Raw genomic sequence first — 21,461 nt, 5'->3', positions numbered from 1 at the left:
AAAATCTACAGCCCTAATAAAGATCTAAGGAAGATATCTAGCAAGTTTTATGCTGGAGGAGTGGCTACTCACATTTCTAAACCAGGGTATACACTGAGTAATGGTAGGATTGAGATTAGAGATTGTGATATTCGAAATGATCTGACACATCATCTGAGGATTATCAAGAAAAATGTCACATTTAGAGACCTCAATGATGATGTACTGTCTGGTACTGAAGCAGTTCTTTTGTATTGCCTCACGGAGCGTATCAAGGTGAACTTTAGTCACATCCTCATTCACATAATGAAGGACGTTTTGGCAAACAGACCGTTCCATTACACTGTTCTTTTAAATCATTTATTTGAGGAGCTAGATCTATTTGAAGAAAAGAATTACACCATGAAACCAGTGCCAGAAGATGTCATTGTAGGATAAGAAATCAAGTGATTATCCTGTAGTGCCTGTGTCTGAGTAATTTATATTATGTTTAATGTGTAATTTGATGATGCTAGCCTGTTAGCATTGATACATTAATCAGAATTTGTAATAACGCTATGTGTGATGTGCTATCGTGTGACCAGGACTCTAATCTTCTTTACATAATGACGTAATGTGTTTTGTTATGATTATAATGTGATAGATGTTATGATGTGAATTTTCGATACTCGTGTGAATTGTGTTTTCAGTTGTTTTTAAATATGTCAGGTGTACAAGGAGATCCCGAGCAGGTCGTTCATGGATCTGACACTGAATCATTAGGAGGAGGTCCTAAATTTGTTAATCTACCAGGGTTAAAGGCGTGTGTTGGATCAAATCTGACTGCATGTTTGAATGATAAGGGTCCAAATGCTAGTAAATACAAGGGGGTTATCGAATTTCTGAAATGATCTAGAGTTTATGCAGTAGTTTCTATGCCGTGCACTGCTTACTATTCACATTAGAGGGAAATATAGGAACACGCCAGAGTTAGAAAATGAAAATGATAAGAAAGTGATTGTGAGCTCCATTTCCAATCAAGTGGTGAAGGTGTCTGAAAAGATGATACGCGACACATTTTTGTTTGAAGATGAGGAGGATATGCCTAAGAAACTTTCTAAAACAAAGATTACCGGATGCATGCTGAGGTGCAAGTATGCTGGTGACATTACTAAGGCTACTATCAAAAGGAGTGGGTTTACTCTGCCATACAGATATCTGTCTCTTGTTGTTCTGCGATGTTTGAGTCCTCTGCAAGGAGGTTTTGATGTGCTGAGTGAGCTATATCAGGGGATGTTTGCTGCATTGGTGTTAAAAGCTGATTTCAATTTCTCTAGAGTTATATTTGATTTAATGGTTGCCAATGTGACTAGCAAGCTATATCAGGTTTATCCAAGGTTTTTGCAGATACTGATTAACAATCAAACCACTAGTCTGCCAAGGTTGAAAAAGGATGCGATCAAGCAAAACCACATGACTGATCTGTGATGACCCAGAAATTTTCGACCAAATTTAAACTTAATCCTTATATGATTCTGACACGATAAGCAAAGTCTATAATGTTGAGTCTCGAAGACTTTAGAACAGTTTACATAAATGCATTTGCCCTTTTGACCTTCGACTGTTCCTACGATTCACTATCTGTAAATAAATACATATATATATATATATATATATATATATATATATATATATATATATATATATATATATATATATATATATATATATATATATATATATATATATATATATATTAATTGAAAATAGAAACTTATATGATTTAATTCATTTGTGTAAATAAAATAATATATAATATTACTATCTATTACAATATATACAATATGTTATATAAGGAGTGATTTTTGTTCCTTATCAATCATTTTTAGATTCCTGTATCTGATTTCGTACTATGTTGAATTCAATTTTGAATGCAAACAAATTCCGTTTGCAGTCATATTCTACTTTTGATTGTAAATTATTTTTATTTTTATTTTTGTTCTTTCTTCCAAGAAAAATTCCACATGTTTCCCTTTTAATTTCTAGCCTACTTTTCTATTATCAATCTAAATCTATCAGTATCAATCTTTATGTATCTTTATCTATCAACCTCTTATCTATCTATATACAATTACAACATACAATATAGAGATATATACATCATTAGATCAACTTCAACCTCCACTCTTTCGTCGACATGAACAACTACAATCGGCTATCACCATTCAATCACTCCAAATCTATTATTCTACAAGTATTTCTTTCTACTTCAAACAACTATCATAACCAACCCAAGAACACCATAACCTACCACAATCTCTAAACCTACGAGACCCATTACTCACTTAATAAACCTACTAATAGGAAAACACCCCCACTCTCGGTTCTTTCAATCCAATTTACATACTTGGCTTATAATAGCAACAACATCACAATTCATTCTTCACGAACACGACCTTTTGATCGTATTCATCTTTAATTCCGTTCCATTGCTCATCACCATGAAACGCCCTCAAATACCATTAATCTTAACAAAAACACTTATATAAGTGCATTATATTAACCATAATATCCGTTATCGAGTAACCTGCATCCACCACAAACCGTTATACGATCATCATCATCATGTAGTTACTCGCTGCTATTTAAATCCTTCGTGTTTGTGTTTTTCTGTTTTGGACCGAACCACACAAACACCTCGTTCCTAATTCCTATTACTGACCGAGAATACCCACCACAAAAACACCACCGATAAACCCACCAAAAACCTGCAACTCACGACTGCTGTAGCTAAAACTCGCATTTTCTGTTTTGATCACAGCCGTAACCACCATCTCAGTTTATCTCTCTTCTCTCTCTCTTCTTTTATTCTGTGTCTGTTCCAAAAATTTCCCCAAAACTAGAAACACACCTACATAAACCATTTAACTGCTACAGCTGAGTCTATCTTTCTGTTTTGACCAAAATCTGACCATCTTCATTCACCATTCTGTCCCAGGTGCTGCTGCACTGCTCGTATTATGCCGATGCTGGATTTTTTTTGTTTGAGATTATATAACGAATTGATGATTGTGAATGATGATGTATGTTAATGGTTCTAGGTGGTGACATAAAGTTGATGCCTACTATCCTACTTAATATATAATATGTACACATATTATTGATTGCCGATAATTTAGTTGTTGGGTTTTGATAATGGAATGTGACATGATGATGATGATGAGTGTATGCTTTATCTTTTTGCTGTTAGAAATTTTAAATCAAAACATGGAATCATTTAATTGGGCCAAGTGTATTTTGGTGGTATATTGAGCTGTTATGATTACGCATTTGAGCCGTGAATTCATTTAAAGATCTAGGGTCGATCACGTGAAGTTGGGCCGAGACCCAACTAAAATTAACGTTGGGCTGAAACAATTATTGATGAGTAATACGGGTTAAATGGATTAGGCTGTAATCTAGATTAGAAAAGAATAGACGGATCGATGATAAAGGGTGTTAGCGGGTATTCAAGAGGTCTTGAGTTCGAGCCTCAGCTCAGGCATTTTATTTTATTTTTTTTAAAAGGGAAGAAGAAGGAAAAATGGAAAACATTTAAATACGGTTTATATATAAATTTGGAGCTAATAATTTCAGAAAAATAGTTTAGCCTGGACGGTTAAGAGTGTTGACGGGTGAGCGGAAGGTCACGGGTTCGAGTCCGGTTCGCGACGATATTATTTTTTTAAAAAGCTTCTTTTGGGGTAGTTTTCAATATATTTTATTATTATTGTTATTATTATTATTTTTATATTATTATTATTAATGTTGTTATTATTAATTAGTTTAATTACAAGTATTATAATTATTACTATTAGTGTTATTATAATTATTATTGATATTAATCATGAACTACTAGTTATTATTATTGTTATGATTAGAATTACTAATATTACTATCATTATGAAATAATACAAATTGTTAATATTTTCATAAATATTATTTTTAGTATTCTTATTATAAATATAAGTAGTAATATAATCATTATTATTAAAAGAACCATAACTTTTAAAATTATCATCTTTCTTAAAACTATTATTATTACTATCATTATTATGATTATAATTATTATTACTATGAAAATAATAAAAATCTATTATTATTATTAGTAACATGTGTACTATTATAAATATTATCATTATTATTATTATTAACATAACTATCATTATTAATATTGTTATTATTATTAATATGATTAATATTACTAAAACTATCTTTCTGTTTTCAATAAAACTATCATTATTATTATTATCAGTAATATCTATATTATTATTATTATTATTAAAACGATTATAATTATGAAAATAAAAGTTAAAAGACATGATTAAGACTATAGGTATAAAAATTGAAGATTGTATATATAAAGATATATTTAAAATACATAACTTAACTATATTAATATTATCATGTACAAAATAAAAATATATAAATAATTAATGAAACTTATAAATTATTAAATATAATAAACACATCATTAATAAGAATATATAGATTCATTCGATTTCGAGTATATGTTTTAATATATATATATACAAATGATATAGGTTCGTGAATTCGAGGTCAACCCTGCATTGCTTAGTTGTTCAATATAGTCATATGTATTTTTACTACAAAATACATTAGGTGAGTTTCATTTGCCTTTTTACCCTTTATATTTTTGGGCTGAGAATACATGCGTAATTTTTATAAATGTTTTACGAAATAGACACAAGTAATCAAAACTACATTATATGGTTGAATTATCGAAATCGAATATGCCCCTTTTTATTAAGTCTGGTAATCTAAGAATTAGGGAACATACACCCTAATTGACGCGAATCCTAAAGATAGATCTATCGGGCCCAACAAGCACCATCCAAAGTACCGGATGCTTTAGTACTTCGAAATTTATATCATGTCCGAAGGAGGATCCCGGAATAATGGGGATATTCTTATATGCATATTGTGAATGTCGGTTACCAGGTGTTCAATCCATATGAATGATATTTTTGTCTCTATGCATGGGACGTATGTTTATGAGAAATGGAAATATGAAATCTTGTGGTCTATTAAAATTATGAAATAATTATTTATGATAAACTAATGAACTCACCAACCTTTTGGTTGACACTTGAAAGCATATTTATTCTCAGGTATGAAAGAAATCTTCCGCCGTGCATTTGCTCATTTTAGAGATATTACTTGGAGTCATTCATGACATATTTCAAAAGACGTTGCATTCGGGTCGTTGAGTTCATCATGATTATTATTTAGTCAATTATAGTTAGATATATTATGAAATAGTATGCATGCCGTCAATTTTCGATGTAAATGAAAAGTTTGTCTTTTAAAAATGAATGCAATGTTTGTAAAATGTATCATATAGAGGTCAAGTACCTCGCGATGAAATCAACTATTATGAATCGTTTATAATCGTTATGGACTTCGTCCAGATGGATTAGGACGGGTCCTTTCAGTTGGTATCAGAGCGGTGGTCTTAGTGAACCGGGTCTTGCATTAGTGTGTCTAACTAGTATTTTTTAGGATGCATTAGTGAGTCTGGACTTCGACCGTGTCTGCATGTCAAAAGTTTTGCTTATCGTTTTTGTCGGAAATCATCTGCTTATCATCCTTAAGAAATTACCTGCTCATTATTCTTAGTCTAGACACATCTTACGGCATTAACTGCATGAATAGTGTACAGACAAAATTCATATCTTAGCGTATCTGCTAAATCATATCTTAGCGTATCTGTTATTCTTACCTTTGCCTGACAGATTCCGTAGATTCCTCCGTAACTTATGGGATTTTAGTATTATATATGCATATGTAAATTATGTATTGCAAGGTACTAATCTACATCCTATAATCTAATTCTTATCGAAAATCCTTCATCTGATTGTACGAGATGTTTTCCTCAACCAGTTCTAGTCCCTCAGATTTCGATAGCTATTTCGATAGTTATTCCGACAGCTACTCCGACATGGATATTCACCTAAGCTCCGAAAACAGCATCACCAGAATGAATCAACCAATCATCCATCCTCAATTCATCTGATGGGTTCATAGTCGACTTAATCAATGAAGACGAGTAGAAAGCGATTCTTTCCACCCACCAACCTGCACTCTTGGCAAAGAATCTGAAGCACTTACCGACAAACCAATCCAAAACACCATTTTCACCATCATTTCCTGAGTATCTCGCTATGAATATGTACTATCTAAAATTCTAAACCTTTTTCATCCGCTCGTTCCGACCGACAATCATCCTGAAATAATAGAAGAAGTTAGTGAACTTCGCGCTCGAGTAATCAATTTGGAGAATATGGTGCAAAATCTACCAGCTTCAGCAACATCACCAGCACCAACAGTACCATCATTAACAGCACCAGTACTATCAACAATCCATGCCTCAACATCTCATTCTGTACCTCGAGTATAATTATCGTTCCACGAATCGTTCTACATCATTTATCTTTATTCGACATGGCGATTATATAATCTCTAATGTTTTAGAGATTATATATTCTTATTCTAACGGTAAATCAAATGAGTTTAATATCATATTAACTCATTAAATCCACGATTATATCTGAAGAAAATATATATGTATATATATATTTTCATAAAGATTGTAATTAAAAATTCTTTCGTACAAACTGTTAATGGTGAAAATATTTTAACGGGTAGGTAATACCCGAGGAATATTTAGATTTCACGTTAATAAGTTACATGGTACATTCTTCGAATCTGATTCAACAGTCATTTACTATCCTACTTACATCTACAAGATATACGTATCCGTTCACCAAAGAATAACTATTTTCATTCAAATTCAATTTCATATTTGAATTTTGATTTACCAGAATCCAACAAGTGGCATAATGAAGAAATAATGGACACAATAAAAATTGATTAGAAACAGACTAATTAACAATATGAAATTTTGTTAAGAAACCACGCTAACAAGATCCTAGCTAACTGTTCCTAGCTAACTGTTAATTCTGTATTACATTTTATTTTATTGCAATTTATTATCGCAATTTATTTATCGCAGTTTATTTATCGCAAGTTATATTCTCGCAATTTTATTTATCGTCATTTAATTTCTGTTATTTACTTTACGCATTTAATTTATCGTCAGTTAATTTCTGTTATTTATTTTACGCACTTTAAATATCGGGACACGTATACAAAGTTTTGACATATCATATCGACGCATCTATATATATTATTTGGAATCACCATAGACACTCTATATGCAGTAATGATCGAGTTCTCTATATAGGGTTGAGGTTGATTCTATAATAATATATATACTTTGAGTTGTGATCGAGTCTGAGATATGTACACGGGTCACGATACGTATTAATTAATTCGAATATTATTTATTAAATTGTATATGAATATGAATTATTGGACTGTCAACTGTGGACTATCGACTGTGGACTAATAACATTGGACAATTAAAATGAATTAAAATATTGACTATAACATATGAAACTAAACAATTCTTCAAGTTTGCCACTTGATTTCATCTTAAACCTCATTTGTATTTTGACGATTACAATCTGCGTTCAAACCTTTCGTAATTCTTGAAAACACCTCAATCGAGAGGATGAACCAACAGTACTTCATCTACGTAATAAGGGATTGATGCATATAGTTATGCACTTGAAAACTTTCAGAACCTGTGTAAACGTTTAACAAGTATCTGTGCTAGCTCCTTTGGCATTGTTATTACCGAAAATAACTTTACAATCCCTCTTCAAAGTAGCCAATTTTGTCACAGCTTTAACAAATCAACTTCAACTTCCATTCGAATTAGCCTTATTATAACCTCGAGATATAAGTTTGCCTGTCGTCATCGTTACCAGAGAACCGTTTATATTTCACCACATTAGCAGTAAAATCACCAGCAACTTCAATGAATTTGGACTTTTTGAAAAATCATTATATTCATTGAAACCCCATCTTGTATTCATCTATACCATGTAACAATAATTGCCATACCAATTACCGGGAATCAGCAATCAGTATTTCGAATCTCGTAGCATTTCTACATCAATAGTTATATGTATACATATAACAATTATCTCCTAGAATTACGATCGTCAATTCTGAAATTTTGAAAAGGCACCCAGTTTACGAATCGATACTCTGAATGTTGAAAAACCTGAATGAAGCAGCAGAAACTGTAGGCAACCGTAAACGACCTTAGTCGTCAGAAGTTTGATGATAAAGAATAATATGTTGAAAAAGCTCAGAAACGTTGGAACTGAAAACGGATAGAGTTAACCATGAAGGAGATCAAGGACATATACAAGGACCATACCCTATATTCAAAGAATCCAGATAATTCTGGATCCGTTGAAAACTTTAGAGAATATCTTGCTCCGCAGTCATGTTAAAATCTTGAAAAAAAAAAATCTTTCTCCATCACCATCGAACTTAGAAATTCCAAAATATCATCATCAATATCTTCGATATTTCTGAGGATATTTTCATAAATATTCTCGTTCGAAATTATATACCTCTTCGTGCTTCTTGTGTATCATTATATTGGAAACATGAAACAAGAAGGAAAGTATAGGAATGGTGAGAATAATGGAACGGAAGAGTTTAATTTATAATGGAAATATCAAACAGAGTAATCGAAACAGATCATCGAATTTAATTAGAGAGATCTTAATTTCCTTATTCGTCGAAGAATCAGAACTTATAGATTTCCAAGATTTTCTTTTAAATCCCTTGAATTCCGGAATTCAACCAAGACAATATCGAAAGTTAAGACGAATCTTTACTTTTCCTATTTCAATCTTTTGCGATAGCTTCACTCATACGCTTCAAGTAACCGAATCGTTTAATCTATATTACTCGGTAATGATAAAACCCTATTTACCACCCATATTCGCCAGGGAAAACATTTTTATTGTTAGCCATGACGACCTCACTCAAATTTCGGGACGAAATTTCTTTAACGGGTAGGTACTGTGATGACCCGGAAATTTTCGACCAAATTTAAACTTAGTCCTTATATGATTCTGACACGATAAGCAAAGTCTATAATGTTGAGTCTCAAAGACTTTAGAACAGTTTACATAAATGCATTTGCCCTTTTGACCTTCGAGTGTTCCTACAATTCACTATCTGTAAATAAATACATATATATTTAAATATATATATATATATATATATATATATATATATATATATATATATATATTAATTGAAAATAGAAACTTATATGATTTAATTCATTTGTGTAAATAAAATAATATATAATATTACTATCTATTACAATATATACAATATGTTATATAAGGAGTGATTTTTGTTCCTTATCAATCATCTTTACATTCCTGTATCTGATTTCGTACTATGTTGAATTCAATTTTGAATGCAAACAAATTCCGTTTGCAGTCATATTCTACTTTTGATTGTAAATTATTTTTATTTTTGTTCTTTCTTCCAAGAAAAAATCCACATGTTTCCCTTTTAATTTCTAGCCTACTTTTCTATTATCAATCTAAATCTATCAGTATCAATCTTTATGTATCTTTATCTATCAACCTCTTATCTATCTATATACAATTACAACATACAATATAGAGATATATACATCATTAGATCAACTTCAACCTCCACTCTTTTGTCGACATGAACAACTACAACCGGCTATCACCATTCAATCACTCCACCATCTATTATTCTACAAGTATTTCTTTCTACTTCAAACAACTATCATAACCAACCCAAGAACACCATAACCCACCACAATCTCTAAACCTACGAGACCCATTACTCACTTAATAAACCTACTAACAGGAAAACACCCCCACTCTCGGTTCTTTCAATCCAATTTACATACTTGGCTTATAATAGCAACAACATCACAATTCATTCTTCACGAACACGACCTTCTGATCGTATTCATCTTTAATTCCTTTCCATTGCTCATCACCATGAAACGCCCTCAAATACCATTAATCTTAACAAAAACACTTATATAAGTGCATTATATTAACCATAATGTCCGTTATCGAGTAACCCACATCCACCACAAACCGTTATACGATCATCATCATCATGTAGTTACTCGCTGCTATTTAAATCCTTCGTATTTCTGTTTTTCTGTTTTGGACCGAACCACACAAACACCTCGTTCCTAATTCCTGTTACTGACCGAGAATACCCACCACCAAAACGCCACCGATAAACCCACCAAAAACGTGCAACTCACGACTGCTGTAGCTAAAACTCGTGTTTTCTGTTTTGATCACAGCCGTAACCACCATCTCAGTTTATCTCTCTTCTCTCTCTCTTCTTTTATTCTGTGTCTGTTCCAAAAATTTCCCCAAAACTAGAAACACACCTACATAAACCATTTAACTGCTACAGCTGAGTCTATCTTTCTGTTTTGACCGAAATCCGACCATCTTCATTCACCATTCTGTCCCAGGTGCTGCTGCACTGCTCGTATTATGCCGATGCTGGATTTTTTTTGTTTGAGATTATATAACGAATTGATGATTGTGAATGATGATGTATGTTAATGGTTCTAGGTGGTGACATAAAGTTGATGCCTACTATCCTACTTAATATATAATATGTACACATATTATTGATTGCCGATAATTTAGTTGTTGGGTTTTGATAATGGAATGTGACATGATGATAATGATGAGTGTATGCTTTATCTTTTTGCTGTTAGAAATTTTAAATCAAAACATTGAATCATTTAATTGGGCCAAGTGTATTTTGGTGGTATATTGAGCTGTTATGATTACGCATTTGAGCCGTGAATTCATTTAAAGATCTAGGGTCGATCACGTGAAGTTGGGCAGAGACCCAACTAAAATTAACGTTGGGCTGAAACAATTATTGATGAGTAATACGGGTTAAATGGATTAGGCAGTAATCTAGATCAGAAAAGAATAGACTGATCGATGGTAAAGGGTGTTAGCGGGTATTCAAGAGGTCTTGAGTTCGAGCCTCGGCTCAGGCATTTTATTTTATTTTTGAAAGGGAAGAAGAAGGAAAAATGGAAAACATTTGAATACGGTTTATATATAAATTTGGAGCTAATAATTTCAGAAAAATAGTTTAGCCTGGACGGTTAAGAGTGTTGACGGGTGAGCGGGAGGTCACGGGCTCGAGTCCGGTTCGCGACGATATTATTTTTTTTAAAAGCTTCTTTTGAGGTAGTTTTCAATATATTTTATTATTATTGTTATTATTATTATTATTTTTATATTATTATTATTAATGTTGTTATTATTAATTAGTTTCATTACAAGTATTATAATTATTACTATTAGTGTTATTATAATTATTATTGATATTAATCATGAACTACTAGTTATTATTATTGTTATGATTAGAATTACTAATATTACTATCATTATGAAATAATACAAATTGTTAATATTTTCATAAATATTATTTTTAGTATTCTTATTATAAATATAAGTAGTAATATAATCATTATTATTAAAAGAACCATAACTTTTAAAATTATCATCTTTCTTAAAACTATTATTATTACTATCATTATTATGATTATAATTATTATTACTATGAAAATAATAAAAATCTATTATTATTATTAGTAACATGTGTACTATTATAAATATTATCATTATTATTATTATTAACATATCTATCATTATTAATATTGTTATTATTATTAATATGATTAATATTACTAAAACTATCTTTCTGTTTTCAATAAAACTATCATTATTATTATTATCAGTAATATCTATATTATTATTATTATTATTAAAACAATTATAATTATGAAAATAAAAGTTAAAAGACATGATTAAGACTATAGGTATAAAAATTGAAGATTGTATATATAAAGATATATTTAAAATACATAACTTAACTATATTAATATTATCATGTACAAAATAAAAATATATAAATAATTAATGAAACTTATAAATTATTAAATATAATAAACACATCATTAATAAGAATATATAGATTCATTCGATTTCGAGTATATGTTTTAATATATATATACAAATGATATAGGTTCGTGAATCCGAGGTCAACCCCACATTGTTCAGTTGTTCAATATAGTCATATGTATTTTTACTACAAAATACATTAGGTGAGTTTCATTTGCCTTTTTACCCTTTATATTTTTGGGCTGAGAATACATGCGCAATTTTTATAAATGTTTTATGAAATAGACACAAGTAATCGAAACTACATTATATGGTTGAATTATCGAAATCGAATATGCCCCTTTTTATTAAGTCTGGTAATCTAAGAATTAGGGAACAGACACCCTAATTGACGCGAATCCTAAAGATAGATCTATCGGGCCCAACAAGCCACATTACTTTAGTACTTCGAAGTTTATATCATGTCCGAAGGAGGATCCCGGAATGATGGGGATATTCTTATATGCATATTGTGAATGTCGGTTACCAGGTGTTCAATCCATATGAATGATATTTTTGTCTCTATGCATGGGACGTATGTTTATGAGAAATGAAAATATGAAATCTTGTGGTCTATTAAAATTATGAAATAAGTATTTATGATAAATTAATGAACTCACCAACCTTTTGGTTGACACTTGAAAGCATGTTTATTCTCAGGTATGAAAGAAATCTTCCGCCGTGCATTTGCTCATTTTAGAGATATTACTTAGAGTCATTTATGACATATTTCAAAAGACGTTACATTTGGGTCGTTGAGTTCATCAAGATTATTATTTAGTCAATTATAGTTAGATATATTATGAAATAGTATGCATGCCGTCAATTTTCGATGTAAATGAAAAGTTTGTCTTATAAAAACGAATGCAATGTTTGTAAAATGTATCATATAGAGGTCATGTACCTCGCGATGAAATCAACTATTATGAATCGTTTATAATCGTTATGGACTTCGTCTAGATTGATTAGGACGGGTCCTTTCATGATCTAACTTTCAATCGTTTAAATCGGAAGAAGAGTGCTAATGATGGTAAGCTTGTATGCCATCTTGCTAAGGAAGATTATGAGTTTCCACCGGGCAAGAAATGGAGAAATGAAAACAGTAATTCAGACAGAGATCCTGATGTTGAGGTTTCAAATAGTGATGAAGAAGTAGATCAACCAGTAAATACTCAAATAATTGGTGGTTCTGGTTCTGGTCATTTGGTAGATGAGACTGGTGATGTATTTCCTGATGTTGGTGATCATGATGCTCTAAGATCTCAAAAGAGGAGAATGGTTGAGGATGAAGGGTCACAGGACTCAACAAAGTTTAAATTAAAAAAGAAGTTTAGGCTGGTTATAAAGGATGGCGGTGGTTCCTCAACTGGAACTCAACCGGGTAATCAGCCGCCAACAGTTCAAGGACAACAACAACATCATTAACACATCAATCTCCACCTGTGATTCAACAACAAGTATCACAAGAGACTGTGTCAACTCCTAATCCTAACGCACCTTCACCTGCAGGAACTGAGGGAGGTGTCGGATCTTCGGCACTCCGAACACTGAATGATTTATATGTTCAAGCTATGGCTGATAACTTAAGAATAAGGAAGGAGATAGAGGAGAAGTTTGAGAAGTTATAGGAAGAGAATAGAGTTAAATTTGAGGATGTTGAGAGGTTGAATATGCAAGTTGATTTGTTACAGAAGAAGGTTGGTGATCAGTCTTTGTTATTAACTGATGCAAAAAAGGAAGATGCAGAAGCTAAGGCATTGGCAGCATCGCCTATTACTTGTCTGAATGCATGGGATGACAAGTTTAAGCTAGTTGAGATGACTGAGGATGAACCTGAAAACAGAATTGTGGAAGCTCATGGATCTTCAAAGGCTACTGCACTGTCAGTAATTCCTCTTAATATTGATTATAGTTTTAGTAAATTCTTTTCTAAATAGGATCTCAAGCATACTGTTGTTTATGATGATCTAGAAGAGGGAGAAATCCCTCACAACTACACTAGAGCAGAGCTGGACGAAATGGTGCGTCTAGAGCGAGAAGAGGCTGAAGCAGCTGACACACCGTCCGACGATCCTCCTTCAGAGGATGATTCTTTTGGTCCAGAGGTTACAGAGGGTTTTAGTGATAGAGATATTGATGATATGGTTGAAGATGTGACTCATAAAGAATTTCCTACATATCAAAATGATAAGAATGAAGATCTTCCAGGTTTTGATGAATTGTTTAGAACTGATGATGAGTTGGTGAACCAAAAGTGTAAAGAAAAGAAAAATACTAAAGTGTTTTGCCTGAGGGATTCTTTCCAGTTAGGTATAATAAGGAGAAAGTTGACAAGTTGGAAGGGAGAGACATTTGTAGAATTAGAATATATTGTGAAAAATCGAAACTTAAGCCAAAGTATTTGAAAATGATAAATCTAAGAAAGAGTGCTAAGGGAAGAATTCTGGCCTGGACACACATTGAAGAGTTCAACATGTTTGCAATTAAGAGAGAATTTGGTGTTGATTATATCAAGCATGGACATGAATTTAAGTCGTTACCGTATTTTGAGCTAATGCAGGTTGCCTGGTTGAGAATGTTGTATTGTGGTATGAATGATAGATCGCCGATTTTGGTAAAGAAAGTTTGAAATGTTTTCCGATCGAAGAATTGGGAAGGATTTCGACCGCAGTTTCCAAGGATTAGCTATAAAGGTTGATCCTCGAACAGGTGAATTTCGAAGAATCGTAAAGTACAAGCGGGCAAAAACGATGAAGAAAGTTCGTTTGAGAAAATTGCCGCAGAATTGGAGTCAAAGATTCAGATGGTGGTACTATGACGATCCTTCAGAGGAAGCTGTGATTGTGTTGGATAAGAAAAATGAGAGTGATGAGGAGTGCATTCATGTGTTAGATCCTATTTGGTTGCGAAACTGTACCGAAGCTGATATTTTCACATTATATTATAATCGTATGTTGTATCGCTGGGAAAATAAGGTGCAGGCTGAACAGTATGTAAATGTTGCAAAGTTGTTCTACCTGAACAACATGGTGATTGATCCTCACGAATGAATCAGATAACTGAAGACTTATGATATAGAACTAAGTATTAGGGGGAGTTTGTTGGTGCATTAATCCCAAGTTCTATTTGTTTTGTTATTTTCTTATCAGTCATCTATGAACAATTGGTTAATCTATTGTGTTTGATATGTTTAAACGATGCCGAAATATAGTTTAGAATTGTATTGTTGGCAGCTCAAGACCATCGACCGATGAAAGGGACCATCGGTCGAGGGACAAAGACCATCGGCGGAAGGTCGGAGACCTACTACTAATGGTCACTGCATATATATATATATATATATATATATATATATATATATATATATATATATATATATATATATATATATACGCGTTTTGGGTTCCTTTGTCATGTTACGAACTCCAAACCCTCTAGCCGTCATTATTCGCTTATGTTATCGTCCCTACACAAACCCCAACCTAATGCACGTTCCTAGGCGTCGATTTCATCATTCTTTGATTGGTTTTGTCGATCCCGAAGTTCTATTGTATTCGTCTCACCGTGGATTTGCATTTTCCGCCTCTAATCTTCGTATAACAATTAATCTAAGATCCTAATAGCATCTACAAAAATGAACCCGATCACTCAATTTCGAGGACCCGCCCTTTTCAATTTACCATTAACCATCTCTTTTAAAGAATTCTTCCCGGACCGATTCTCTATCTTGTACGATAACACATTGGCGGAACCGTCGCGTAGTGCGCTCTCGCCAACCAGACGTGTCATCATAACATCGAAAGCCGCAAAAGTCATCATAACACATTGGGTTTTGTTGTTGTTGTATAATAAACATATGATTTTCGAAATAACCAATATGTGATTATGTTCATTTTAGGCCAACATGCCAAAACAAACTGCCGAGTACTTAAACAAAATGGGTGCAAGGATACCAAATGTAAAGGCCGGAAAGGCCACTTTTGGAGTTTTTGTTGGAAATATGTTCTCGGGTTGGTTACGGTTCAACCGTGATTTGACTGTGGTACATATATTCCGAAGGTATGCCCATGACATAAATAATATAAAGTCCATTTATCCTATTCGGTCACACACAAAGGCCAATCATAAAATTGTTTGATATACCTTCTAATCGGAAATTAATTTATTAATCATTAGTTAATGTTTTAATAAATTAAATAAGTTTTGAGATTAGTTAATTAATTTGTTAATTAATTTATATTAAAGAGCATGCTTATTTTTTTTAGAATAACTGATACATGCATACATGTGAGTTTAAAAAAAAAAAAATTAAAGAAGGGCATGCTTCATTTTATAAGTTCGATGCATGCAAGCATGCTTGGTTTGTTTTTTGGTTTTAAACTAATACAAGCATCTCAAAAAGACAACACACTCTCCAAATATTCCTTTAAGTGTCTTTGACCAAAAAAAAAAGAAAAGAAAGAACAGTAGATACAACACTTCATAGTTTTTTAAAGAAAACTTCATACGTTTTCTGTTGGTCAATCCAAAACAAAAGGAAAGAAAATTTTTGGTGAATTAGAAGGTGTATATCAAAACAAGGTTGGAACTTTGGGTGTCTACCGTTTAGAGGAGCTCTCCTTTGGGTTCTCTACAAGCTAGAATCTTCGAGAAAGGCTACAAAGGTTGTAATCTAACCTATTCTTGTTCGTTTATTTAATTTCGTTTGCTAAAAGTTTTGTACATGGGTCCTTGGGGGAGTATGATTTTGTAAATTTTAAAATGCTTCCGCTCACTATGATTTTGGTATCATACTCCAACAAGTGGTATCCAAGCCATCTTGTACAAATTTTAGCAAACCTTTCTTATGATAATCGTTTTGATGAATGTGTATGCATGATACTTGGAGATGATTATGCATAACGAACATGCAAAACTATTATCATGATTTGTGTTTTTATGTTTCCTAAATAATATTTGAATCTTGGGTTTTGGCAAAATGTTAAATGGTTAATCTCATTTTAAAAGTTTTTTTTCAGCTTGAACAGTCTGTCTTTCTTGGGCTGTTTCGAGACTTTAAACTCCATATTTTCGTATGAGGCCAATTGCATTTGAAAGATAACTGAAAGAACTTAAATTTGAAAAAAAAATTCATCGAAAACGGATTAGAAATGAGTAAGATATGACCATTTAAAGTTGATGTATGAATCTGCCAAAATTAATTCCGAAAATTAAAAAATGTAACTTGCATGTTGATTATTAAAGATTCAATGTTTAGGAAAATAAAGTACATGAATTCTTTTCATGTTTTACATGAAATGAGAAAATTAAAATTGTTAATTTTAGACTTTATGCTTGGTTAAAGTGAATAAATCTCCAACATGTTTTGATTCACTTAATATGTTTGTTTGGATGGTTTTTGCATGAAAACCATACTTACAAAATATGAAGTGGGTTTACATGCATACATAAGTTATGTAAACAAGGATTGATTATTTTGTGTGCCATTAAGTGTTGTTTAAATCAATCCTTATCGAAACATGTTTCATAAAAATGGATATTTGGCACTCCATTTGCTTTGTATATGATTGTTGTATGAAATCGGTAGTATTTGCCTCAATAAGACCCTTGTGTGGATGTTTGGTTGTATGATTTAATTTATTATTTATTCGGGATGAATGTAATAATTTATTAAACGGCTTGCATGTCGTGTTTATTATTTATTCGGGATGAATGTAATAATTTATTAAACGACTTGCATGTCGTCTTTCTATTTATATTGTATTTGTAATAGTATAGGAAATAGAATAGTTTTTTTATTTTTATTTTGTAAGATAATGCAACCAAGAATGGAATCAAGAAGACGATGTTCACAAGGCGGCCCATCCGAGCATATAATGGAGATGGCGGTTTTAGTGGGAGCCAATTCTCACACAAGGTTATGTCCCTAGTTGACCATGTTTTTCCGTGTGTTGGCTCACCGGAAAAACGCATAGGACTCGAGACATACTACCGATATTTGCGTGTCATGATTATTATTGTTTTATTATTTGTCTATGCCATGCTAGCTAGAAAATGTTTTAAAAACAAAAGGACAATAATCATATAAAATGGTTTGGTTAAAATTAGTTTAACAAACGCAACACGCAATACATAATTAGCAAATGTTTTAAAATGGTATAAACTACTTTTGCTAAAAGAAAACAAAAACCCGTTTTAAATGTAAACTTTATGCTATCCATGAGTAGTACACACATCCGAACCTTCTACTTGTTAGTGTTCGCGATACCCGAGAGTCTTGGGCCTGACTTTAATTGGGTGTTGGGAAGGGTGAGGTGAATTTCGCGATACCCGAGAGTCTTGGGCCGGATTTCACGTGTATATATCATGGACGGTTTACAATCCGAAGTCGTGGTTCGCGGCAAACCCGCCACGAGGAAGGATTAGCATCGAAGGGATTAAACATGCCAAGTGAAATAATTGCTTATCACTAAAATCCCGCAGAACCTAAGAATTTCATAATGGATGAAATTGGTAATATAGTTACCTACCTAAATAGCTTATGGTTGGCGATCCGCGGCGAACCCGTCGTTACCATAAGTGAAATATGGATCTTAGCCTTGTTAATTATAATTGTTTGAATATTGAACACACTTGGGTAATTATCTTAACAAGGATTAAACATATCAAACTAACTAATACAACTTACTTTAAAAATATGACAGATGTCTGCAACTAACACAAATCCTACTCCGTCATCAATCACTAATTTCTGCCTTAAAGGGCTCCTCGAAAAGGACAAGCTTACGGGTTTGAACTACATGGACTGGCTTCGCAACCTAAGAATTGCTCTTAGGATGGAAGGAAAGATCAGGGCAATTGAGGAACCCTTACCGGCAGAACCCGGATCGAGAGCTACTCAGGCGACTAGGGACGAGTTTGAGAAACGACGTTCCGAGTCTAATGAGGTAGCATGCTTGATGTTGGCAACCATGTCTCCGGAGCTCCAAAAGGGCATGAAGAGCTTAGGGTCGTATGACATGCTTAACCAACTTAAGGACATGTTCCAACAACAAGCAAAGCAAGAAAGGTTTGACACCGTAAAAGCTCTCGTATCTTGCAAAATGGCAACGGGAAGTAGCGTTAGTGTCCATGTACTACAAATGAAAGGGTACATAGACCGGCAGGAGCGCCTTGGTTTTTCCATAAGTCAGGAGCTTGCAACGGATTTTATCCTGAACTCGCTGACTAGTGCATATGAAGGATTCATTATGAACTATAATATGAACAATATGGAGAAAACAATCATGGAGCTCCATGGCATGTTGAAAACCGCTGAGGCTAACATGGCCAAAGCTAAACCCGCAACTACCGTCCTAGCCATTCGTGAAAGTGGGATCAAGAAGAAGAAAAACAAAATAAAGGGCAAGAACAAGGGCAAGGGTAAGGTTGGCACATCCAACTTCAAACCCAAACCTAAGGGCATTGCTAACTCTTCTACTTCAACGATCCCGCAAACCAAGTCTTCTGAAGAAGCAATATGCTTTCATTGTGGGGAAAAAGGACATTGGAGGCGCAATTATACTAAGTACTTGAAGGAACTTAATGAACTACGGGCTAAGGGAGTCGCCGTACCTTCAGGTTTGTTCATGATTGAACTAAACAATACTACTATTTCTAATTCCTGGGTATTGGACACAGGATGTGGTACTCACATTTGTACTAATGTGCAGGGACTCACAAGAAGTAGGAAGCTGAAGACCGGGGAGCTTAATCTAATCATGGGGAATAAGAATGTTGCCTCTGTTGACATGATTGGAGAATACAAGCTTTCTTTTGATTCTGGTTTATGTATTGTTTTATCTAATGTTTGCTACAGTGTCGAAATGGCAAGAAACATTATATCTTTTGATGCTTTATTTAATGATGGTTTTAATTTTAGTTTTGATAATGGATCAATACTTGTTCACAAAAATGGGATGTTTTATTTCAAGGCTAGTCCTTGTAAAGGCATCTTAGAAACCACAGCAAAGCTAAATGATAGTTCAATCTATAATGTTGATTCATCCAAAGATGGTTTGGATAAAACGTATCTATGGCATTGTCGTTTAGGCCACATAAACAAGAAACGCATAGCCAAACTCCAGTCAGATGGAATTCTAGAATCATTTGATATAATATCATATGATGAATGCGAATCTTGCTTATCAGGAAAAATGACAAAGGCACCTTTCACAGGAAACTGTGAACGGGCTAAGGATCTGTTAGGATTGGTACACACTGATGTGTGCGGTCCGTTCAGATCGCCTACTAGACACCAGGAACGATACTTCGTTACATTTACTGATGACTTCAGTAGATATGGTTATGTTTATTTAATTAAACAAAAGTCTGAAACTTTGGGAGTGTTCAAGGCATACCAAAACGAAGTAGAAAATCAACTGAACAAAAGAATTAAGATTCTCCGATCTGATAGAGGTGGTGAATATCTTAATGACGAATTTCGTGATCATCTACGGGGTTGTGGGATAATCTCACAATTAGCTCCTCCTAGAACACCACAGCATAATGGTGTGGCTGAAAGGAGGAATCGAACATTACTTGATATGGTTCGATCCATGATGAGCCGCACAAAGCTTCCAATCAGTTTTTGGGGTTATGCCCTACAAACTGCCGCAAGGATCCTTAACCTCATCCCAATGAAGAAAGTTTCTAAAACACCTTATGAGATATGGCATGGCAAAGCTGTGTCTCTCTCATATCTAAGAATCTGGGGTTGTGAGGCTTATGTTTGTCGTGAAGCTCAAGATAAACTTGAACCCAGATCCGAAAAGTGTTTATTTGTTGGATACCCAACTGATTCTTTTGGATATTTGTTTTACAACCCTACTGAGAACAAAGTCTTTGTGTCTCGAAGGGGAGTCTTCCTTGAAAAGGATCTCATATCAAAAGGAACCAGTGGGAACAAAATTGACCTTGAAGAAATTCAAGAATCAACCGACATGAAAACCGATATTGGGACTGATTCTCTTCAAGAGGTTGACGAGCCTGCTGTTGAGAAAGAAACTGACCTACAGCCACCACCCATACGTAGATCTGATAGAGTGCGTCAAACACCAAAGAAATATAGTTTACACATATTTAAGGGTGATGACGAAAATATAGATTCTGATGAACCTATTACCTATCAGGAAGCGATGACAGGCCCCGAGTCTGCCAAATGGAAGGAGGCTATGGACAACGAGATTCAATCCATGCATGATAATCAAGTCTGGACCTTGATTTATCATACACCAGGAATTAAAACCATTGGGTGTAAGTGGGTCTTCAAGAAGAAGACCGACATGGATGGAAATGTACACACATTCAAAGCCAGACTGGTGGCTAAGGGTTACACGCAACAACATGGTGTAGACTACGATGAAATCTTTTCACCAGTGGCTATGTTGAAATCCATTAGAATACTTCTTGCCATAGCTGCATTTTATGACTACGAAATATGGCAAATGGATGTAAAAACAGCTTTTCTTCATGGTAAGCTAACAG

The sequence above is a fragment of the Rutidosis leptorrhynchoides genome, chromosome 1 (assembly GCF_046630445.1).
Source record: "Rutidosis leptorrhynchoides isolate AG116_Rl617_1_P2 chromosome 1, CSIRO_AGI_Rlap_v1, whole genome shotgun sequence".
NCBI classification, from domain to species: Eukaryota; Viridiplantae; Streptophyta; class Magnoliopsida; order Asterales; family Asteraceae; genus Rutidosis; species Rutidosis leptorrhynchoides.
The sequence above is the reverse complement of the archived record's forward strand: the minus strand, read 5'-3'. Positions refer to the sequence as shown.